The 26112-nt window shown below is 38.7% G+C and overlaps 1 protein-coding gene across 1 annotated transcript in view; it reads right to left on the minus strand.

Annotated features, from left to right (window-relative positions):
- The window catches only part of LOC306820349 (transmembrane protein 132C), a 261260-nt gene that overhangs the window by 110107 nt on the left and 125041 nt on the right, over positions 1 to 26112 (minus strand). The window lies entirely within an intron of this gene.

Genomic DNA, 26112 nt, shown 5'->3' on the forward strand with positions numbered 1-26112 from the left:
CTTGCAAATATGTCATGGCGGTCCCTCGCTGTGCTTTCTGTACATGTTTGTCAGTGTGTATGTATACACACCTGTGTCGGCTGTTTATTACCCGAATCAAGATGCTTTGTTTCAAGGGAACGTGTCTCTTGTGAAAACTTTAAAACCCACTTTTTTTCTGTTTCACTTTGAACTCATTTTTTCTTGATGTATGTTATAAGGAGTGAACAAGGTTCCCTGATGATCATTATCATTTGTGTTTGTGTCATAATTTTGGGAAACAATGAGTAAAAATTAGGTGTGAAGCTGCTTAAAAATATTTTTTTGCTGAAAGTGCAGCATGCACATTGTTTGAGTCGTGGTTTGTGCTTCCAAATAAACGTCAGTATGTGTTTGTGTCTATGTGTGCAGAAAAACAGCATCCTTTCTGCTCTTCCTCCCCCTCCTCCTCCCTCCCATTGAGGCGCTGCCCTCTTTATCAACCAAACCAGAATTTAAGATAATTCTCTTCAAAACGAGTGTGCGGCAAAATCACATCATGAATAAAATTAAGATGAAAGATGAAATGAGTTGAAAAATATCCCCACTACAATCCCCCCTCTTAGCTTAATCAAATAATGCTATGTATCGAGCACTTTCTTTCGTACATAACAACACATTCCCTCAACATCCAAACCAGAACCCAAACTATGACAGGCGGAAAACTCCAGCCCACATTCGCCCAAAGCCAGCAGAAAGTGAAGGCCTGTCACAGATCATTGTAGACTCGCTGCCAATGATCACATCTGACATATTATTTGAGGAGTGACAACCAAACACAGCAACAATTATCTGTGTCAAAACAGGCAGAAAATACATATTTAGTATTCAAATGTTTGCTGTTATAACGGAGGCAGTTTATCCAACTAACAATAAAGAGGTTTACTTATCCCGCCACTCACTGCAGTATGAGAATGGCATCGCCACTGGACAGTCTTTCCATAACACGCTTTATTAACCCTTCTTTTTAACAAGCCATTTATTGTTTTATTGTGAGGGGTCATGGGGAACTAAATAAGTTAAAGATTCTTTAATTGATCATCATCTTAGTGACTCCGCTCATAGTTTGGATTAATAAGTTAACTCTCACTGTTTTCATAAACATTGTGTGAAGCTGGGCTTTCTTCAGCCAAGCTTAAATCACCGCTGTATATTTAAAACAACAATGCAAAACCTATATGACGATATCAACGTGAGAATAGGATGTCCTCATCATTGTATTATTCTCCTCTCTATCTTCAACACTTTTTTTTTTTTTTTTTGCAGTTTGGATAAGCACGTCTTTATAGGTCAGTCATCGTCACAGTTGCATGCAGTAGTGGGTCAGAACAGGTGGAGGCACCTCCTTTTTAATAAAGCCTCTCATTGGCTGGTATAGCAAGGCTACAAGCAATAAACAATATCCGCTAATACATTTAACATGAAGCAAATGGTACATGTTCCAAAAGGAGTAGGATGAAGTTTACTGTACACGTATTTTATCCTACTCCAAAAATCAAAAGATATGTACAAATAAATACACAAATCAATCCATGTAACCAGCTCTCGCAACCTCTACTCTTCTCTTTGTTTATGATAATATGTGTCATCTTTTTTTACCATTTCTTGAACAGTTTCTTGGTTTTGTTTGAGTGTATTTTCAAATGGTTTAACTAAGAACTTACTCTTCCTTTTTGCTCAAGCACACACTTCATGAAGGTTAGGGTTCTGCCAAAAGTGACCCTTGAGTCAAACACTCGTGTACTGGCCTTTCAGTGGAGTGAATTTGAAACAGAATGGGGCTGTCAGTGGAAAAGATGGATTTAGCTCGCTTCGACAATACATATAACAAACCACAACACCTTTAAAAAAAAAAGTCACATAATGACAGAAAACAGGCCGCCACTCTATTCCCATGGTGCCTCTGTCAGGACTTTGGAGCGTCTGGGTCCGTATCTGTGTGTGCATGTCTGTCAACAAGCAGGATGATGGACAAGGCTGCGTCCCTAAGCTGCCTCTGTCAGATCTGAGTACAGCAACAGAGTCTGACAAGTGTCTGTGTATCTGTCGTTGTCTGTCTGCCTGTTGTGTTTTTTTAAGGTAATGCAAGAAGACAAGCCAAACTTCTCTCGTCTCTCTCTCACTCACTATCTTCATCATTTATGTCCATTAGGCTACTCAGTCTTAAACCTGGAATTTTAAACAAAATCATTTACTAATCTGTGATGTTTATAGAGGCAAGAAAAATCAACATCAACTGCGGTGTAATACACTTGAAGCTTTATTTACAGCAGAAACATTAACAGGCCATCCATTTCCTCCCTTGCTCCCTGGGTGACACTCATACATTACACACTTTCACAGCTCCAGTCTGCTCCTGTTGGCCATTGAGTAGCTCACAGAGCATTACGATTGATTTTCTTTGCCTTTTTTAGCTGGAGCGCTGCCTTGTTTATAGGCATTTCAACACTAGTTTTCCAAGCAGAAAAATAAAGAGCAAAAGAGTAAGTGAAGGAAAAAACCAATAGGGCATTATGCCAAAAAGCTAAAGCAGGCTGAGGATAAGCATTCCCTTTGCTGTTTTAAATCACAACTTTAAATGCAGAATGTGTTTCTGTCACGGTGATGCCTCTCTTTTATTTATTTTTTTACCTTTGGAGTTGTTTTTTTGTTTGCCCCACAGGGGTCCCTTTACCTCGGTTATGCAGATTGTACCTCTGCTGCAGTGTGGCTCTCCCTCCAAGAGCTTTTGAACAAAAAGGTTTTCCTCCTTCTTTAGTGTTTGGCTGGTTAAAATATGAGAAAGAGAATAAATCTGTCAAAAAAAACAAGATTTCAGTATAGTTTTTGTCAGCTGAAGGACAAATAACCACTCTTCGTTGCTAACCTTCTTTATTTGCCTCTCAAATTTTTAATACCTATTTTCCTCTGTTTACCTCAGATACCTCTAACACCTAATGTTGACGAAAGTGAGAGAACAGATGAATACAGAGCAGGGTCATGAGGAATGTGGATGAGGTGATGCATATTTGAAGCTCAGCTTATCCACACAGGACTAGTGACCCAAGAGAGCAAACAATATGTGTTTGAAAAGGATCACAGATTGTTCTGCTTAAAAGCAGAATCAATTAAGTCAAATTAATTACTATTACCCTGTGCTTTAAATAAACTATACACATCCTCACACCCCCGAAATCGCTTAATTCTCCAAGCATGAATGAAGGAAAAAAAAAAAAAAAGGTAATGTTTTCATGATTTATTTCAGGTGACTGCATGTGTTAAAGGATGAGGACTTGTATCATATCAGCCTCTGGTTTGCATACACACACACACACACACACACACACACACACACACACACACACACACACACACACACACACACACACACACACACACACACCTGATCCTGATAACCAGAACAATCTCTCCCTTACACAGAATCACAATCAGCACCAATACAAGGTCAAACAGACCTCTGAGTCACATGTATGACCGTGGGTGTCAGTAAATCATTGTAGTATAGTTCATAAATCTGGACACAGGCTTTCCTTGAAGAGCATCTGATGATAAAGGAACAGATTTACACTCAGCAAAGAGACAGATGGAGAGGAGTAGAGAGAGGGTGAGCCATGTGAAGAGTGGGATGATGCATGTTATAAAAGAGCCCCTCACCCAAAAGAAAAAAAAAACAAAAACAAAACATGAACAAGCGACATGCTTGGAGGCTTGTAGATTTATGCATTAGGAGAACAAAAGGAATGACCGACATCTGAAACAAAAACGCATTGCCTCAAAATACGTTTGTGGTGTAAATCCCATCTTTGAAGCAAAGCCATGTTGCCAACACATTTAGGAAAATTTCTTACCTATTTTTTTAAAAACCTAAATGAGCCATTGACTTGTAAAATCTACTTCCGCCATGTTAAGATGTTTATGTATTTAAACCTGCAGTATAAAACTTTCATATGACTTTAGTAGGGTTCCTTACACTAAATGCAGTTCTGGTACTAACAAAGCCAGAACTGCTTTGTTAGTACCAGAACTGAACCCCCCGCTGTACTCTTTTTCCTTTCCTTTCTTATGGTCTTGAACATTAGTTTACCAACCCATACCCCCCCCCCCCCCCTCCACATTAGGAGCCCCAGCTTTTCTTAGTTACAATAAGGGAGGCTTCAAGGAAAACATCCCGACAGACACTCGATGTACAATATACTGCAAAATACTAAGAGTTAACCTTGTGTGGAAAGGTGAACTCTGCATTGTGTGAACTTGTTTAGAAGAGAAGTGAATACAACAGATGTGCATTCATGTGTTGTGTGAGAACAAAAACATCCTGTAAAGTCATTTAAGTATAGAGGTATGATAAACTCACATTGTTGGCACACATAGTGGCTTCCGTTCATGTCTTTTGCAGCTTCTTTTAAAGTGCTAAATTCTGTGAAAGCCTTTGTCTCTCCTCCAATGTAACTTCTGTATATACCTGCTGTGAGGTCAACATATACAGCACACAGACTCCAGGGAACCTCCTATTATAGCACAAGTCCTTTTTGCTTTTGAAGGCTGTTTGACAGAGCCATTGGGCTTTAGAAGGCTAAAAACTGTCAGATCTCTTCAGGAAGATCTCGACTCAAAGGGCTTAGTTTGTGTACGAAGACATAAACGTGATCTGGATGCATTAACATCAAGTAGGTAAACACTTGTTAAGGATATAGAATGTAGATCTTACTGTAGTGCTCCAGCTGTATGTCTGTGTCTGTATATGGCGTTCATGAGTAATTCTTCATCAAAAGTTACCAATGAAATGAAGAAAAGTAAACTCCTCAAAAGAGTAACCTGCAGCAATCAGTTTTTATTGTGAAGTTTTTATTGTGAAGTTTTTTTCTAAGTGATCTGTGTGAGATGTGAGAGGACATCAGGCACCAGCCTCCTGATTTTGCACCAAGAAGCCCTCACATACAAACTGACTTTATTTTAATCATTTATTATGGCCTGTGATGCATCTTGCGCTGCCTCAGAGCGATCACGTTCAACGTTGACATGTAACAATAACGTCATTATTTTAGTGAGACCAAACACATCATGGTGCTTAATATTAACTTAATAATAGGATATCAGGACACATTGCTCTCCCACGGGCCGAGAGAAAAAAAGAGAGAGAGCGAGTGGGCGAGAGAGAAAGGAGCACGTGCATGCATGTTGACAAAGGAGCAGACGCGACAAAGCTGTAATTTAATCTGGAGGCTGATGTAAAGCTGTAGATAACAACCCTAAGGTAAGTCACTGAAGTTAATGCACATCATCTCTCATTTAACAGTGACAGACTGACAGCTGTCTCGTATCTTCCGCAGGCTGCAGAGACATCGGCTGATCCCCCGCATTATTAAGAGCAGGAAATCAACCTCATGCCCTTATAATTTTACCCAGACAAATATGATGCTTTCTATGAAGATAACTCCCTGATTTGTTGATTCATCATCAGGCACAGACATGCCTGTGCAACGGATGAGGAAAACTTTTTTTGTGTTTGTGTTTTCAGTAGTAACGACGAGCATCTCTGTACATTTCCTTTTTATTTGTTTTAATTGTTTTGCTCATATTCATGCAGCACCGAGGTCTCCTTTCACCTGGGCCTCGACTCACAGGCACAAAGAGGGGCGCCGTCGACATTCACAGACGCCAATCTTTCTGTTGCTATCGACATTGATTTTAAACTGAGCTATGCGGCTCTAAAGAGTACAGGAAAAACAAGCCACGGCTTGTTACTCAAAACAATTTTATAAGACTCAACCAAAAGCAACGGAAAAGAAGTAGGCTGTAAATAATGACTAGTACGCTGTTTGGCAACGCATTTGCAACTGTAATGAATTTGGTGTGTATTGTTTCTGTTGTAAAACTTCTAAACATAAAACAATGTTCATACCAGTTGCACGTCTTTGATAGAATTTCCAGAATAAAGAGAACATTTCCAGCTTGTATATGAAAGCAAGTTGCAAACACTTTACCTTTTCCCCCTACTGCCAATCTCAGTGTTTCCCTACTCCACTGTTTTCTCTCCCACCTCACTTATCACCTGTTCCACCATCTGCTGTTGAAGGGAACTGTCACTCTTGGTAGTTTTCTCTGCAAGGGTCTAAACTTAGAGACTAAAAGAAAAACTAATCTGAGAACTACAGACCACAACTGTAAGTTCCTGCAGTCAGGATAGGAAGTTAAGTTTTTGGGGTTTCTGAATATGAATTGGGAAAGACTGCATTCAAAAGCAAAAGTTTTCTTTTCTTCTTGTCTTCTTCTGAAGCTAATCAACCAGTGTGTTCGTATACCCTCGCTAACAGAAGTTATTTTTTGTAGAATATCTTTAAAAGCTTAATCCACTTTTACTACGAGCTTCTAAAATATGAATCAGCAAGCTCTGTAATATCCTTTAAACCCGTCAGATCATTGCAATAGAACAATTATTCCTGTGGTTTTCATTGGAACACATAAAAATGTATTTTTCCTCTCTTGTGAGCTTTTTCCCTCTTTCTTAATACTATTCTTTCAGGTTCACAGTGATCCATAGCTCGAAGCTTTGCTTTCAATAGCCTGCTGCTGGTTTCTTGTAATGTTGAAAGAATTTAAGTTCATTGTTGCACTCATTGCCATGCTGCTCGAGATGAAAGCATCAACTAAATGCCTAAAATGTAAATTCAAACCCAAAAGACATTCTACTCGAAACAAAAGCAAGAGCAGACCCCGAGCCATATGCTATGTGTCAGAAAATGTTGCTGCGTGTACAGCAGCAGATGTGTTGAGAAGACAAAAGTAAAATAAGACATATTGTCTGTCTGAAGGTGTCGTTCGAAACAGATGTTTCGAGATACCTTGGTAAGAACCTGTACGAGGCACTGGAGAAGTCCAGCCTTCATGATCAAGTATGTCCAACCAAATTCAAGCCTAACTAAAGCTATGAAGACAGCTTCTGACAGCTGTTTTTCTATCATTATCCAAAAGATTCTCCACTTATCTTTAAGTAAAACAAACCGTCTATGTTGGCCAGCTCCCTTCTACAAGCTCCAATAAACACTTGTGCATTCTGAATCCTCGGAAGTCAATTTCATGACACAGCTTGGTGGACACAACATCTTACTCTATAGTGGAATTGCTGTAAGAAAAAATAGAGGCTTCCTGGAAAATATCATTCATCATTGAAAAGTTTGCCAAGACATCCTATGGTTCGAATGTCATTAATAATTCATGACCTAAAGAAACGGCAAAACAGTTTAACAGCAGTGGTTCTTTAGGAGCATACACAGATGTTTGACAATATTCAAGACAACACCTGCATATCTCTCCACACATTCTGGAGAAGCGGTTGTCTTTGGACTTGAGTGGCATTCAAATGAGTCAACTGTCAAATCATTAAAACCGTGTTTCTCTGTTCTTCCCGCCTTTTGAGAGGCAGAAGCAAAACAATCTGTTGTTGTGATTGTAAAGCGGAGGAGGAGAGGATTACTTTCTACAAGTGACTAGCTGTCAAGGAATTGAAGTCATAAAAAATTATTTCAGTTGCAGTGTTGACAACTTGCACAGTTGTTGCTAAAACAAAGTTGATCTTCTGTGATTATGCATTATTCCTTGCAAATCAGATTAGTGTTAAAACAATGCATGAGCTGAATGTTTTATCACCATGCACATTTTTTTAATCGCTAGAGTTAGACTTTTACATAAAATTAACATTGAAAGCTTTAAAACAGAAAGCATTAGAGTATATAAAAAAGAAAACAAACAGCTGCTATATACAACTTTCTTTAGGGGTATGTATGAAATGCTTTTATAGTATAGCATTCTTTTTGTGTTCATATTGCTGATGTTGTGAGGACAGGTTATCCTTCACTTATTTTTGTAAGGAGTCATCTTTCTAGATTTACTGACTCTCAGTTCAGTGCTTTACCAAAACCTTGAAAGTACTATATGTGGGGGGGTTTTTGTGTTTTTTCTCTCAAGTCTGAGTGATGGACAGATTGGAAGGCGCAGGGTTAGGAAATGCAAAAAAAAAAAAAAAAATGAACAGGTGGATATGTACTTTTAAGATGCAGTGAGACAGATGGCGAGCTGTGAGTTCAGAAATTCATAATAAACAGTTGTAAAACATTTGAAAGGATGTAAAACAGCTCTGTTGTGTCGGTCAGGGGGCAAATGTGTCTCCCTATGTGAACATCTGTTATACCATGCTATCCAGACTGTTTTTCCCTTTTTTTGTTCTATTTAGAAATGATCTAAGGCTCTCACCCTTTCTTTTAAAGGACCTTTTACTCACTAGTTTTTCCTCTTTCTTTGTCTTCTATATTCCTTCACTCGCCTTCCTTAAAATGCTTCGCAGTCATCCACTCTCATCTATCTTTGTTTCTGTACATTATTCTCTGCCATTCCTATTTCTTGCTGAAACCAAACCAACATATTAAACTTAACCTTCCCTGAGTAGCCTCCGACAGCAGCAGAAACCATAACCATGACTGATGAACAGCCTGAGAAAACCAATTTGTTCGATTACCTTTTTTGAGACATTGTTAACAAGGAAACAGCTTTTGTGGTGTGTTCAAAGCCAGATCAAAGCTTTCTTCGGCATTCACTTAAAGTGCACATCTAGTGGCGTTGTGAAAAACAACACTTGTCAGTGTGGAACAACGGTTGAAGCATGATGTAACTGGTACCATCAGTTTGACTTTTTAGGGTTTGAAAGGCTCTCTTACTACATCTTGTATGGCTTTTTTACGCTATAGGGCAGACTTAATGCACACAAGTCTCTATAATTTTATACTGGTTTTCAAAACACGTCTCTATGATTTCATGGAAGTCCAGATTGATTTGATGCTTCAAGTCAAACGATCATTTTTGTCTGGCTGAGTTTCTCACTCAGGATGGATTTTATGATTGAAAACCACAAAGCAACACTAAAATATTGTTGTGTTGTTCTTTTCCAATCACCCTGGTAATGATTATTTACCCAACAGTTGCCTAATGTTTTATGCAATAATATGTTACAAAAATTGTCCACACCATAAAGATCAATGTTTTGTGAAATTGTCAGTATTTCAGCTGTTCATTGCAGGCTTCAGACCAACACACAAAGCAAAGACTTAAAGGCCTGATGACCATCCTCTCAAAGTTCATCCTTACCAAGAAGGTGCACAAAACCTTCTGTACATGACATATTTGTAAAAACCCTTCACATTTAATTTGCAAAAAATGTATTTTCAGGGTGCATTTTTGACTCGCATTCCTGAATCATAACATACCTTCTCCAAGAGAAGTGAGAGAGCGTCCCCCAAACCACCCACATAACCACATACTCTCACACACAACTGCTGTCTCTTTGGCTGTTTTTTTTCTCCATAGACACACACTCTCTCTCCTTGAGCAGCTGGCTCCCCAGTTATATAAGTTTACTGCAAAATAACTATTGTGTAATAATGATCAACGCTGCATGGAACAAGGAATGTGTGCAAGTATCTGCTTGTGTTTGTGTGTGTGTGTGTGTGTTTGATTTTGCGTAAAGTACATGAGGTAAACATGTGGCTTTTCTTTCACTACATGCCTCTTTAATCAATTGTATGGCTTCTTATACATGCCTGTGTGGACATATGTTGGCCTCACTTGGGTTTTTTAATTTTGCATGAGTGAAGAAAATGCCATTAGTTGCCTTCTGTTCCAGACATGGTCTTTGTTTTTGCACTGCTGCACAGAATGGGCCCTGGCACCACCAGCCCTGCAGGGGAAGCCATTATAGAAGCCCCTACTCATGCATCCTCCCTGCATCTGTCCTGCAGAGTAGTAAAGACGATCTTAAAAGACCATAATCTGCAGGAGTTTGATCTGGATGACGCGCAGTAAAAATGACAATCATTTAACCAGCTGCTGAGACTTCCAAAAACTAATTTCCTGACTGATACTTTATGTTTTTGTTTTGCATTGGACCTGAAAATGCTGTTGGAATTACTTTGCCATCAATGAAGGGTGACTAAATGTATTCATCCACCAAGCAATTATTTGTGCTTTCCAGCATCCATAAAAACAGAGGAAGGTTATTACAAAGTTGAGCAAAGTTTAATCTTTAGGATGGATTCATTCTTAATGCACCATGAGGATACCAGGATACAATGCTAAGAGAGAGTCAGCATGGACATGATGTGATGTGGAATTGGACAGTGAAGAGGATGAGGAGCTGTACTGTGAAATGTATGGAGGTCAATGCAGCGTGAGTACAGTAGCTTCAGACAATTGTGCTAAGCCAGCTGTTAAACACAGCTGGGGAGCAGTGTGATAACCACTGACCATGAATAAAGTCATGACTACATTACAAATTCAGTCAAAGCTAAAGGTACGTTATTGTTACTGAATTCATATGTGTTCGCCACGATCAGAACAGTTAGCCGTTTTTAGATTTTTAATAGAAAAGGCACATTTACTGATTATTTGGTTTCATTTTTACACAACAATACAGATGTCGTAGTCTTTAAATTGATCCAATAGGGTCAATTTTGATCTCTGGCCATAACTTGTAATTTTTGCAAAGTATGTATGCATTGGTTTTGTCAACATTTAAGGGCTTAATACTTACTTTGACAAGTCACATTCATGTAAAAGAATAGTCAATAAGTAATGCTGTTGAGGTTTGCCAAGGTTGCAGCGTCTCCTGAAGCCTCGTTGAGAGTTGGCATGCTTTTGGCATACTCGGGGATGTCTTCCAGTTTCTTCCCTCAATCAGAGAACATAACTGCCAAGATGAATCAGAATCTTTTTCTCGGTGTGTTAGCCCTGTGATACCCAAGAATCCTATTCATCCCGTGATGAAAACTTTTTACAGAATGAGGCTTTTTAGAATGTGGATGAATGGACAAAATAATGAATGGAAGCAAAGATCTACAGTAATAGAGGCCATACATCACTTTGCTTTAGGCTCTGGACTTAAAATGTCTTTTTAAATCCGAGATAAACACTGTGACAGTTATAAAGGATAGCATATAGACGTTTAAATACAAGAGCTCAAACACTAGAAAGGACCAAATAGTGTGCCATGAGAAAAAAAAAAGTCAACTGGAGCTTAATTACAAAAAGCTAGAAAGCTGCATAGAAATGTGTACTTCTTAAATGTTGAATACCTAATGAATAGTTCTTTAACACTTGCAATGCACTTGAATGCAAACAGCCCCCTGGTAAATTTTCCCTGTGAAGTCGGGGTGAGCTGATGTTTAAATGCAGCATGAAATACAGCAAAAAATCACTGTCACCACCCACTCCCGCTTGCATAATTGGGTGGTGACGTTTAAATCCGGCACCGGTGCACGACCATCCAATGCAAGCAACCTGTGCGAGCCCCTGAATGAAACTGCTACATTATGTTTTCTGTTTGCACTTATGTTCTTCTCCAGTCTTTTGTTAATTCAATGAATATATCAGGCTACATGTAGCACTGATTTACGTCTATAATAAGGAAAAAAATGTCATCAATTTATTTCATGCATTGCCTCCTGAGACATCCTGTAGTGCATGTGTGAATAATCAAGTTGGGAAAAATTCAGGGGTCGTCTGCCATAAATTTTCTAGACAATTTGAAGGAGTGCATATGTGAAAACTGCTTAAAAATCTGAGTAATCTCCATATGTCGTTACTACAAAGCAGAACAGGAACAGCAATCTTTTCCCCCCATGTTTAACAGAAGGCACACAGAGCATTTATATGATTGCCAAACGTACACCAACTTGTTACGGACTCTTTCTTGTTTCAGTCTCTCCTATTGCAAGAGGGAGCCAAAGTGTGGCAGTTCAGCTTGCACACCGCCAAGCGTGGGCCTCTTACAACTGCTACCTCTGCTCACACTTAAAGCAGGACACCGATAATGTAATGTTTACTGCTTGATGTCTGGATACTGGATCCTTTTCAAACAAAAAACCCTCACACATGGAATCAAACCGCCCACTCTTCTTCCCACCACACATGGGATTAGAACGACATATTTCTCTGTAAACAAAGACACAGACAATAGAGGTGGGTTGTTGGCTGCTGTAGTAGCTTCGAGCTATAGTCCTCTGGGCTGAGGTCCCAGATTAGCAGTGTAGCAGCCAGCCGCATCACTACGGACCACCTTAAGAAGACAGTAATTCTTTAGGAGGACTTTTACCATCTGATCAAATCAAATCAGATCAAATTGAATTACACAAGATTAAACCTTACCACAATGATGGGAAATTCCTTTGATTTTACATGTCATTCGGTTTTGCTTTCATTTAGAGGACGATGGCTTGGGTTTACATTTGTAGCAGAAGGAGCAAGAAGGCATCTACCGAGAATGGTTAAGATACTCAATGTTGTTTTTTTCTTCTGACAAGTTGCCAATCCAGCCCTTTATTCAACCCTTGAGGCTGAACCACAACACACAGTCAGAAAGAAAAGCAGGAGGGGTCAGCTTAAGTTAACATTGATATCAATGTGAATCTTTAATTACACGAAATTGGAATAAAAACAGCTAACCATATGAACAGTTATAATTGATGTTATTGGGTACCTTATTATGGCCTTTAAACTTAAATTATGAATATGTTACTTTTTACAAAGCATTGCTCGCCTTGGTGACGTAAACGTATTGACAGTATAATTTGTCTCTTAAACCATAAAATTCCAGTTATTAAATTGGCATTTATCAAGGGAAACTTTAGGGATTCACTAACATTGATAATGAACAGGAGAGTGATTTTGGTGAAAGCAGCTCTAACACCAGGGAGAATATTAGGACAATATGGGCCTCATGTGGCTGAGAACTGCTTACTCAACAGAGCAATAAAGCTCCATGCAGCTCATTTGGATGAAAAGATAAAAAGTGAAGAGTCCAAGACTTTCATCCCCACGTTTATTATGTCTGGAAGAGATCCAAAAACACCTCATCCTTTTTAGGGCAGCAGATGGCAAATATGAGTTAATCATTGTGGCAAAGTTTGAGAGTTATTTGATTGGTTTTTATCAAGTAAAGCATTCCATTTAAATAAGTGTCCACTCAATACTGTGGCCATTCAAGAACAAAAGAGACATGAAGCTGTGAAAAGGGATGTGTTGCCAAAAAAAGTTGTTTTCTTGTATGACTGAATGCCCTAGCTTGTCCTCGAGTCCATGATCGCAAAATCAAAAAATATCAAAATAAAACGTTAAAACCAAATAGTTTTGGTAGGAAGTGCAGAACTTAAAGATTCTGAAGGAGACAATGTTATTGTATCAAGAAATGTGTTACCTGTGTTTCAGTACACATTGACTGAATGTGGATTAATACAAGTTTGCAAATTGCAAAAGAGACAGAAAGCAATCCGCTGTGATGTGATCCAGGTACCCATTTGCATTGATCAACTGAGTTGCATTTTTCTAAACAGATGTATCCATTCAATTGCAGCTTATAGTCTGCTCTTGAATGTATACTCCCGACACCAGATTGCAAATGCATGGAAAAGGAAGTCACAGCCGGAGGTCATTTATATACCGCTGGATTCATCCCTACAAGAGTTTCAAGATGGATAGAGCAAATGCTCAAACTAAGGTATATATCTAATACTACTGCTCCTAAATGATTAATTTTTTTGTTGGCCAAACAAAGCAAAGTACATTTACTGAGGAAAACATCAACATGATAAAACTGCTAAAATTCTAAGTTTGCAGGGTGGGACTTTGTCAGGACTATCTGAGATCAATCATCAGAACTTCAACCTTCACAAAATCACAAAGTGTGGAAAAAACCCCCCACTAGAGCTGCCTTGGAAAGCTGATTTTAGTCTGCTAATGTACTGCTGATCTGAAGCAAGCTAAAAGGTTGAAACAGTCACCTGCTGGGGGAGAGATGCAGCACTTCGGAGGGGGGGCATTACTGTCCTCGCAATTAAAAGCCTCAGCAGAGGTGAACTTTAAATAGCTTCCATTCTGTTCTTTCTACTGTGTGTCAATAACACTTGTAAGATGTCAAATCCTTCTCACACAGCCCTACATAACAAGTGACATTGATTGTGACGTTCATAGTGGCTATTGTTTATTCTAATTCTTACTGGGTTACAGTGTACTGTATGTACTGCAGGCATTTCAAAGAGGGACAAAAAGAATGGATTTAAAATGAGAGGCGCTGAGAGAAGAATGGGATGAATTGTGAGACAAATATAGTAAAAGATCACCATGAAGAATGAGAGCAGAAGAAAAAGCAGCATGGAGAAAGGAGAAATCAAAGCAGTGAGTTAGAAAACACCTTCAAGGAAAATAATAACATAGAAAACCTGGTCCTACCTGTTTGCATTTCACACCATTGCTGAAGACGTGCGATAGTGTATTGGTGCACAGTTCCTTTATTGTGAGTACAAACCAGCAGCAAAACTGCGGCGCTTTGTTAGAGCTGAAATATAACTATGACCTGAAATGTTATTTAAAAATGTTAACAAAAACCCATATGTAATAGCTTCTCAATGATGTAACAAAATGCCGTAACCAAAACGTAGTAACTGTATGCCCAAAATGTAACAAGTTGTTACAATATAAGGCAGGCAAAATATTTTTTTTTCCCTAAAAATGTAACAACTTGTAACATTTTGGACAAAAAGTTACTACTTTTTGGCTAAACATTTTGTTACATTATTGACGAGTTACTACTTTTTGGGTTTTGTTACATTTTTTATAACATTTTGGGTTGTTGTTACATTTCAGGCTCTAACAAGCATGTTGGTGTCTTTGCACACTAATTTATACTTACTTTGCCAAGGAATAATGCAGGAGATTGAACCTACACATTGTTTGCCTCAAGAATGATCACCATCTTTTTTGTGACAGATACCAGTCCAACTGACAGTAATGAGTAACCAAGCTATGTTAAAAATGAAACCCCAAAGTCAAAGCGCCAAATTAGAAGGGCAAAAAACTGCAGTTCCTTGAGTGTCAGCATTAGGTTATTTAGAATGACAGGTAGCTTCTGATGGCTGTCTGATAGACAGAGGTTCAGACGGACAGTCGGTTACATTCTGTACGGTCTTGTAGCGTTTTAAGTCTGATCACAACAGCTTTTGACAGCTACAGCAACATGAATAGAATGTCATTCTATTGGGAACATATGTGCTATGTTCCCAACAGAACATAGCACATATCAAGAAAGAAAACTTTCTGAAGAAAGTCAACATCTTCAGAAAGATGTTGACTGTACAACTGGAATAACTTCCAATTGGCCTGCACCACCAACCTCTCAAAATATTGTATGACTAACTTCTGGCTCCAGAAAACCAACATGGCAGGTGCCAAATGCAGAATTCAAGACATTTCTTTTGTCTCAAAAAAATGACCTGCGCCACAATGGCTAAGTCCACAAACAGGTCAAAATCTAACCACAGAAGCCAACTTTAATTGTGAGATAATACTTGAGAGTTTAGCAACTAAGGTGGTGCTCAATTTGTTTAAGATTATCTGCTGAACATTAGCATGTTAGTGTTGACCTGACGAGAAAAGCTCTGACTTTTAGGTAGCTTGCTCAATCACTCTGCATTCTGGTAAAAACTCAGGACACATGTACAGCCTTAGTGTTCTGGGATTTGACCAGCTGTCCAAGGAGATTTAAATTTAGGAGATCCTAAGGTGTTGTGCAGCTTCACAAGCAATGTCACACCATGTTAATTCACACATTTGAAGAAGATGTTTGTGATGTTTGAGTCATGGTGAATGATGGATGTCATAAGATGTCAGATTCCATCTTATTTCTCACTTTCCTGTTTACGTAAGTGCCATACATAGACAAATTTGGAGATTTGCAACCAATAATGTTTAAGTTCCTTTATTGATAGGGATATAAGTCCATAATTGGTGCTTTGATTTTTAGAATAACTGGCCAGACTGGCACTTAACTTTATCAACTTTGTAAATCAAGCGTATTTTCACAATCATTTATTTGTTTTAAATTTAATTTTTACTGCTGTTTTATTTGGACACACACTGACAGAGACTGCAGAAGTTTTTAAGAGTCAGAGAAGGTAGACAAGGTATGCTGTATGACAAAAGGAATGAAATTATGAGAAGGGAAGACGAGACATGGGGGAGGAGGACGGACAGTGAGATGAATTAAGAGAGACGAAGAAATGACAGGACAGCCACAATGGCCTTTAAGAGCTGAAGAGAAATGAATGAACAAATAGAGTTCACACAGCAGCTTTGTGTTCACCACAGCTTGAGTTTTCCTTAGCGCGTGCGAGTCCTTCCTGCGTGAGGTTGACAGACGTCTATGTCCGGTTCTGTCTGTCTTTGGTCCAGGTGCTGCAGTGTGATAACAGCCCCGCCCCCTTCCCTCCTCCCTGCTGGCCTGACTAGGTCTACTAATTCAACGAGCCACCGACAAGGAGCTTGTTTCCGCTTCACGAGTCAGCTATTTGGAAGTCATTCAACAAAAACATCCAGTGTGGACTTTTAGAAGCCCATTCAATGGGGCTTTCTGAATTTATTCGCCACGGCTGACTCATCTACCCTGCAATATGGAGTTAACATCAAAGTGACAAACTGAGGTGGTAGAAGCCTAATGGTGAGAGAAGCATGCTGGCCAGAGGGTCATATGCACCTTGATGAGTCCCAAATAGAGGAGAGTGAGGGAAACTAAGTGGAACAAGTCTCCTTAAAAGTGACGCTGAGGCACCCGGTCTGACATCTGCAACACAACACAGGAATGATGTTGTACTGAGCAGCTCCCAGGTGGGCATGTTTGGAGGTAAATAGGTGTGAAAAGAGGGCTGCTGTTGAAGCATTTTATTAGCAACTTTAGAGTAAGTAAAGTTAAGGAAACACACTTAAGGCAAGGAAACTGTCAACATTTGATCCTAGATCCACAAAAGGCTGGGGCATGACAAACATTTACACATGTACAAAGAAAATAAAGACGTGGTTTGATTGCCAAATTATAACTGTGTCTTGATCCTTGCATTTTTATTGTTCTGAGTTCAAGAATGACCTAAAGATCCTCAGAGGAGTTTTTAATCAATTAATTTTTTTTTGTTTTATTTCATTTAAGGCAAAGCATTTCCAATGAGTGTTAGCTATGGCCATTAAGGAACTTTTTTTTCCTCTCTTTTCATTTTATTAATCACAGAGTTCTGGTTTACCCATGATAATGGTGAAAGTTTGATGTGGTGCTGAGCTTCGGAGAATTATTATTATGATTTTTGTTTTCATAAAAAGTTTTTTATTTGAAGTCAAATATACTTTAACACAGAGAAATGCAGAGAAAGATAAAGTTCTGTTTTTTGGCCCATTTGCTACAGATCAGCGCTGTAAAGAATCAAAGCCTCTTCTGTTTGTGCTGTGAAAATAACAACTATTATACTCTGCTTTCTATGAAAGTCTGCCTGCTAATCACTCCCAGACACAAATAAAACAAAGAAAAAGCTGATGCCAAAATTGTATACAAAAGAAATGAATACTAAGTCTATTCTTGAAATTAGAGATGCAACAATACCACGTCTTTGCAAATTGAGTACAAGTACTTACATTTGGCTACTCACTGATACGAGTACCATTACGAGTACTTATCAATGGCACAGAAATGGAGGCATAGCTTAGTTAGTTAGTTTTTAAGATGATAAAAGAAAGACAGACAGACAGACAGACAGACAGACAGACAGACAGACAGACAGACAGACAGACAGACAGACAGACAGACAGACAGACAGACAGACAGACAGACAGACAGACAGACAGACAGACAGACAGACAGACAGACAGACAGACAGACAGACAAGATCAAGTACACTAAGCAAACACAGTGTTTGTGATGTGATGACAGCTGGGAACGTCATACTTCGGCTACAAAACACTTAAAAGTCGACAAGCTTCTGTTATTTTTACCGCACGGGGGTTGTCTCTTAACATTTTCTCTCGCTTCTTGTTATATTAACTTTGAAAAGCAATTTACCTGAAAGAATGAAATGTCTTTGATGTCATGACATTTAACTTTTTAACAAATAAGTGTCTTAATCCGCATAGTAATGTACTGAATGGAGAAAATGAATATGAGTGCAAAACATATTTTGAACTAGCCTTGAGGGTGATATTATATTAAATGGATAATAGACTGCTTTCACATACTGTAGTGCTTTTATCCGCAGCACTTCACTTATTTGCTAAAACTGACGATGGCAAGGGTTCAATAGATGAGGGCTTCTCATGTTCTGCAAAAGCACATTTTCATATATGGACCACAGCAGCAGCTGATCAAACCACCAACCCTGTTATACAGTTGTTTACGTTTATGCTATATATACTTCACCATGTTTTGAAAAACACTAATGTGTCCCTAGCCTGTCTACAAAAAAAACAACTACGATAAAAGCCCAACCTCTCAGAAAACGTGTGGTCAAACAGGCCGTTTGGAAACTTTCCTTCATGACATCACAAAGGGATGTAGCCCTGTTGAAAAGGAGTATAATTATGAGTATGATATGTGACTTTAACGTTCAAGTTTAGGAAGCAGTCAAGATTATATATGTGCAGATGAATCTACAACTCTCAGGATGTACTTCACAAAAAGCCACTGCTGAGCCTTTTTAAGTCTTTGAAAGAATCTTAAAGAGACTGTTCACAAACAACATGTCAAACTGCCACACCTTATCTCCTGTGTGTTCACTTCCCTGCTTCAGTCAGTGGTCTTCAATCAGCAGTGGAAGCTCACACACTTCCCCATCCCCACCTCTTCTTTGAGTCATAATAGATAAAGCCTGGTCTTATCCTCCTCCTTTCCTCCCGTTTCTCCACGACAACCTCAGGGGTGGGGAGTGAGACAAGCAGAGAAGAGGAGCAGAACTCGAAGTAAAAGGAGTCACATAAAGCTAAATGTTGGCCTTTGTTCCCAGATGTTTAAGATAGGTTCGGTCACAGGGTCAGCAATATTGGAACTGGATTGTGTTTCTCTCAGATTCAGAGAGACTTCCACATTGTCCCTCTATTGTTCTTCTTTGTGTGGGTATTTAAAATATTGTCTTACTTTTCCTAATTCAAAGGTCACCATTGAAACCCAAGGGAAGGTTTTTCCTGGCTATTATCATCACATTAATGCCTAGTATATTAGGGCTGGGTAGTCTCACGAGACCATTCGATTTCGTTTCTTGGGGTCCCGATTGGATTAAAACGATACTGGATCCATGGATTCAAAGTCTATTTATGAATAAGTACAAACTTCAGGATCTACTCCAGCCATCTGTGAGATTGGCTGAATTTCTTTTCTGCTCCATTTGGCATTCTCCTGAGATAAAGAGCTAGCCTTGGCACTTAGAATGGAGTGACTGATAAACTAAAAATAAATAATCAATTTTTGGAAGTTAAGAATCCATTTAAAATCTCAGAAATGTTTTTCAACCTCTACAGTCCAATACTTTCAGAAATTTACGGAAATTTACTTTAATAACTGGCATTGATTAACTTGACAAGGCCTTGGAAATGGTGTTTCAATTATGATGATGGTTGGTTGATTCAAAGGCAAGGAGGGGTTTTTTTTTCATTTACCTTCTCTATTTTCAGTTCAAACCTAGTATTTATTTGCACAAGGACCACAGACTTTCATTCAGCTGAAAGTTTGTTTCACTCTTTACACATTTCAATGTGCGCTGGTAACTGTCCCTGCGGACCAAGATTCAATCAAATCAATCAATCAATCAATCAATCCATCGATCAGTAGCCTGGCTAAAGTGTAAGAGAGAAGGGAGTAGGTATTTCTGCAGTTTATTAAAATCTAGTTGAGCACTCAGAAAAGTGTTGCTTTGTTTTACGGTTTTGGATCACTCTCACTGTTCACATCAGCAGAGCTAAAAACACTGTACATTATAGCTTCCCAGCCAAGCGCCACAAAAACACAGAGATGTACTGGACACATTGTTGAATACAGTGCAGTCTTTAGGAGATAGTGAACAAAAAACAAACTGTATATAGACAAGTAAATGTGAAAATGGGAATATGCTGTTTTGTAGAAGCTGAATGTTTAAGTTCCATAGGTGAGTGTTTGCTGACAAGTGGCACACACTTTCACCTAATTGTTTAATACACGTGGAGTATGTTTTGAAATAGAAGAACATTGAAAATTAAGCAGCATGAAAATGTTATATGTTACTCACAGATTCTGTTATTCTCACGCTTCTTCTTTGCACCCTTTGTACCAACTTCCATCCTCCTGCCTCAACTTCTTAGATTTAATTCCGATCAACAACACCCACTCTTTCTTCTCATCCTCCTCGCACTTGCTTCCCCCATGTTTCTAGCAAACTCCCTCTCTTCTCGATTCCTCTGCTGCACCTACCTGCAGCTCCTCCTCGCTCCCATTAGACTCTCTGTCAGAAGCTCTTATGCAACTCAACAGGTATCTCTCACTGTCAACCTTGCACCACTGTGTCATAATCTCTCTGCCTTTTTTGATCATGGTAGTCTCACATTGACTGTATGGTATTTTGTCCAAAATGGCTGCCAGTATCTCCAACTGCTGATTTGGAATGTTTGATAGATGGTTGACTGGAGAGATAGATGGGTAGGTTGTTTATTTGGATGACTGACAAACTGACTGACAGGTTGGCTCGGGAGCTGAGGACTGGATAGCTGTCTATCTATCTGGCTTGCTAGAACTGTGCAATTGCAGGATGGCTGACAAAACACTTTCTTATGGGTTTATGGGTGTCTCTTGTATCCTTTGCTTTTCTGTTAATCTGAATCACAGTGCACTTCTTAGCTGTCTTTTTCTTAAATACAGGAGAGGCAAAGAGAACAGTCTGGGTAATTCACATGTTAAAATTAGTCAAAGCTTTTGTGTGTATTCCTGAGTTAGTCAGCTCTCACTCCAATGTTTTAAATAGGAAAGCGTGGTCTCTAATGTAATCAATATGTGCATCAATTAACTTACAAGAAAAAAGTTTCTTTTAGTTTTGCAACATTTATTAGCACCCACTAAATTTAAAATCACTATCTTTATCCATCCGTTTTCTTCCACTTATCTGAGGTCGGGTCAAATCTGAATCTAAAGTGGAATTTATACATTCATATTGTTAAGCTAAAGGCCACAGACAGAGAAGCATTTACTTTTTTAAAGTTGGGAGTGAAAGCATGTTTTAAAGAGTGTGTTTTTTCCCTATCACGTTTGTCTTCTCGCCTCCTATCATACCCTTCATTGGAGCTCATCAATAGATAGATAGATAGATAGATAGATAGATAGATACTTTATTGATCCCGAGGGAAATTCAGGTATCAATATCTGTACATATCATTGTGATCGGTCTCCTCTCATGCCGCCCACTCCTGATTACACACCGTGACAGCTTCTGGGAACACATCAACACATACATGTATAAATATAGCAAGTCATGGCATGGCACTGCATTGCTCAATTCCTAAAGATCCATGTGGATCCTGGCAGCTTTATCTGACCAAACTGACATGTGAGGAAGAGTGTGAGGAAGTGAGTTTGTACGTATGCCATCAATAACACATCAGTGTCAAATATGCTGATACGCTTGTGAACAAACCTAAAGGGTGTTTTAACTGAAATGTAAGTTGAAATTGTTGCCAGACTTATCTTTCATGTTCTCGTTCTTATATTACTTCTAAGTATTTACATAGAAGTAGATTTTAATAAATTAAAAAAAATTTAAAAAAAGATAGTGATGCAGCTTTGTTAATTTGAAAACAAATACCTGCTGACAGATGATGCAAAGTTAGGAAGTTTTGTATCATAATTGCTTTTCAGCTAGCAGCACAAATTCATTGAATATATTAAGTGATGTAACTGTATTACAATAATGTCTAAACATATATTTCATTTCTGAATGAACACAGTTGATTTAAGTTTTATCATCTGCCTTTTCCGAATACATGCTTTTAGGGGTTTTTTGAAAGAACATTTTGTCTTGCCCTCACGAAGCATTGTTTGTTTGTTTTGCTGTAAACACAAGAAGAACTAGACCTCAGCTGTGTAATTGCAGCCACGTGCACACACCAAACAGCACGACGGAAAAAGGCTCAAAACTCAGCAACCAAAAGAACAATAGCAAAGTCATAACAAAATTTTTTTTTAAAAATCGACCACAAGATTAATGACAGCCACCAAAGATACACATTGGCATTTAAAGTATGTATTTCAAACAAGCTGTTCAGATGTTTAAAGTCAGGCATCTTAATTTAATTTTCAGAATAGGACTAGAGTTGGTTTTCTTTCTTATATTTTAAAAATCCCCCGGTAAACTCATTAAACAGCCCATTCTCTATGATCCAATCGGCCTCTGTTGTTTTGTCTATTCTCCGTTGGAACAATCCTGATCATCCCTCCCTGCCTCCCTCCCACATGCCACCTCCATGCAGGAGGACTCATTATGCCGACCGACTCTGCCTCTATCTCTCTTATCACTCTCCACTGGAGTACTCATTACTGTCTCTTGCCCCTCTCTTCTCTGTTTCTCTGACTCTTTGTTCCTTTATGTCTTAATCTCTGTCTAATAACACACACACACACACACACACACACACACACACACACACACACACCCACACATACACACACACACACACACACACACAGCACAGCCAATTTTCTTCTCTCAAAACACTTCTTTTTTTTTTTTTAAATGTCCAGTATTAAAAACGTTTTTATGATACTTTTTGAGTTAAAAAGACATTTAGAGGTAGAAAATCATTTTGGGATCAACTTACTGGAGGTAATAACCACTGCTGCTATCTATCTTTTTAATAGTTTGCCAGTGACGGTAATATGTTATGAAGCAGGTTACAAAGACATCAACAACAACAACACAACAACAACAACATAGAATTAAATTATGCTTCTTAACATTTTACACAACGGAAAATGTACATATAATAGGTGACCTACAGAAAATGTACAAAATGTGTCCAAAAGAAAGACTTTATGGGCTTTACAGGTACATGAAATCTAAAGAGCAGTCTTAATTTTTGCTCTCTTGTTATTGGAGATCATTCTGCTGCTTTTCCCTCACGGTTTGATATCAGTGCCACAGCTTACACTTGTTCTTTGTCTATATGTAAAAGCCCTAAGGAGGAAAAGGACTCTGCAAAGTCATTGTTCGCAGCCGACATCCCAATGACACATGTACTGGGTTTTTTATAGGGAGATGGACATACTTGCTACATAAAATTTTGAGGATCATTTTGGCTTCTTGCATCCACTCTGGACCACTGTTGCGGGTGGACCTGCAGGGAGTTATCTCTAATGCTTCACTTAAGCCAGACATGGCCCTGATGACCCCTGATGTTCTAAAAAAACAAGAAGCACGGCTGCTTTCTCTCCTACATGCTGATTTTTCAGACATATCTTCAGCAGACTGTTTAGTGTTGTTCCTTCTGACCTAAAGCAATTAACTCGCATTATATCAGCCTTTACTTCATGCTGGCACAGATCAAGCATGGTGTTTGGAATCAGCCAAGCAGCAAATTCATTGGCTGGAAGATGATTTTTCGTTTATTACAAACTGCTTTCCTTCCTAATAAGGATGTTTAGTCCTTTCATGTAATGTTGGCTGCTCTGAAATGTAACACATGTATATGTGGATTTATTAAGACACAGTTTTTGTATATTTTACACCTTGTAATAAGCAACATTTAACTGTGAAACCTTTGTCGGTGAAACAAACCAACAACATTGTGAATGATGTTCACAATTTGATGTAAAGGTACTAATTTGGGATTTTGAGTCTTTCAGTAAACTCTTATTTTTGATAGCCTCAAACTATCGGCAGGATCTCCAATCTCCAACAACATTCCAACAGCCTGAACCTGAATAAGCGAAGCAACTTTGTCCAATTAGATGTCAGGATGTAGAGTATCAATGATGCCTTCAAAGGCTTCAAGAGGAATTTGTGGACAAGTGACAGGGAAGTGTATGTGTCTGCTAGCCCTCGTCTTGTGTTAGCTTTCTGTTACCATCTCTTATGTTAACGGGTCGGTTTTGACCCATGTCTTAAATCAGCTGTAAAATACACTGAAAACAATTATCTATCATCCAATTTGTTTCTCATCTCTTGGTTACCTTGTTAGGCTTCCTTATCCATGAAAATATTGGTTTTAATATTTTTGGTGTGGGCCATTGGGCCTTTTTTTGTCAGTATACCCCTCGATTTCAATTTTAAAAAATGGTAAAATGAACCTCAAGAGAATTGTATAAATAAATAAAAGGTTGTTGTGTTACCTGACTATTACTGAGGGGTATTAGAACACATCTCTTAAATAAATTTGTTTTATTTATTTTTTCCTTTTAATAATTTTAACTATGGTAACATCTATGGTGTTACGGGTCAATTTCGACCCATGTATATTTACTATTATTTTTCCATTACTTGGTGGATGTGGGTCCACAACACAAATGCATTATATGCAGATACATCGAGGATGTTGTAAAACACAACACCTATGGCCTTGGGTTGAACATCAGTGGAAGAAGCTGCACTCATGTGTCCCAGACATCCCTGATAGGGGCAAGCTTGTCAGATCTTGCTCTGGTTGTCAAATCTGAGGACTCTTGATATCATATGAAAGGTCTGAAGTGACATTGTTGCCTGGAAAATATTTCTACCTGTCGATGCATCCCAGAGACTATCAGTGGCCTTATTGCAGGATCTGTACACTCCAGCAAAAAAAAGAACACCAATATAAGCATCCAGGTATTCCTCATCCATGTCTTTCCACATGTCGCCATGGACTTTTTTTCCTTCAAGGTTTGTCATAGCAATGATGACTCTTTTTAGTGACAATGGCATAAATAGCTCAAAACATGTCTTGATGTCAGTGACTCTCGTCACAGCAAACCTTGAGATTCCAGGGGTCATTTTGATGACATTTGCAGCAGCTACCCTGCCATGTAAATCATGATGTAATGAGCTCCAACAGATCTCACCATTTTTGGACTTGAATCTTTCAGCAGGAGTAGCTTTACCACCGGTGACCTCCTCATCAGACTCATCAGATGTGTCTGTGTCTTCTGGATGATACTCCACATTGTCTTTCTCCTCAGAAACCTGTTCATCCGTATCACTATGCTGCTCTGTGTCCACTCCCTCATTTTCAGCAAAAATATTATCCAGAACTTCTTTCACTGTAAATCTTTTTTTCATTTTTGCATGCTGCAAATTGGAGATGTGCACTCTGCAAGTCACCAACTCTATACTGAATTGACCTCACATGTCTGGAAATGCCTGTCGTTGTTTGTTTTGTTTTTGTACTGGATAACAAGGTAAAATGAGAATCCCCTAAAGCTCACATGATTGGGAGAGGAGCTGGCTGTCAGTGTGTGTTCAATTTTGGCTCTAATTATTGCTTTATAATCTTATTTTTATAACTGGGTCAAAACCGACCCTAACAACACCAAGGTCATTATTTTAACCAGAGCATTTTACAATTTAGTGAAAACAAAAAAAAAAATTTATTTTGTTGAAATAGAGATTCCTGACAAAGTCAAAAAGCCTTGATGCAAAAAAAAAAGTTACGTGGTTCTTTTATGCATTTAAAAACTAAAAGGGGTCGGTGCCGACCCTAACACAAGACGAAGGCTAGATACATTACACAATAAGATCTTTTTGTGGGTGCGTGTGTGTGTGTGTGTGTGTGTGTGTGTGTGTTTGTAAGGAATCTTTGTGGATCGTATTCCATGGGCAGATAAAGATGAGTCCTGCTGCGTGGATGTTCGGAAACTAATCACAAGATGACTACTTTAATTAATTAGCTGACTGTACAGCACACATATTAAATACAAATTAGGAGAAATGGAGAGAGAGAGAGAGAGAGAGAGAGAGAGAGAGAGAGAGAGAGAGATAGAAGGGCAAATAGCCAAAGAAATTAGGGGGAGAACGTAAGACAAAAGAAAAGGGAGTTATGAATTACAGGGAGAAATTAAGGATTCGCAAACAGCCTTTACTTGAATATGTTTCTTTCCTTTTTGTCTTCTACCTGTTCCAACGCCTCCATTTGCATCCACATCGCATTCACCTTCTTTTGCATTTTTCTCCTTTTCCCCTCTTTCTCTGAGGGATTTAGATAGAAGACAAAAATGCTTTGCAGACCCAGGAGCAAGCTGTGTGCCTGTTCTTGTGGAGT

This window comes from Symphodus melops (genome assembly GCF_947650265.1).
Source record: "Symphodus melops genome assembly, chromosome: 1".
Classification (NCBI taxonomy): domain Eukaryota; kingdom Metazoa; phylum Chordata; class Actinopteri; order Labriformes; family Labridae; genus Symphodus; species Symphodus melops.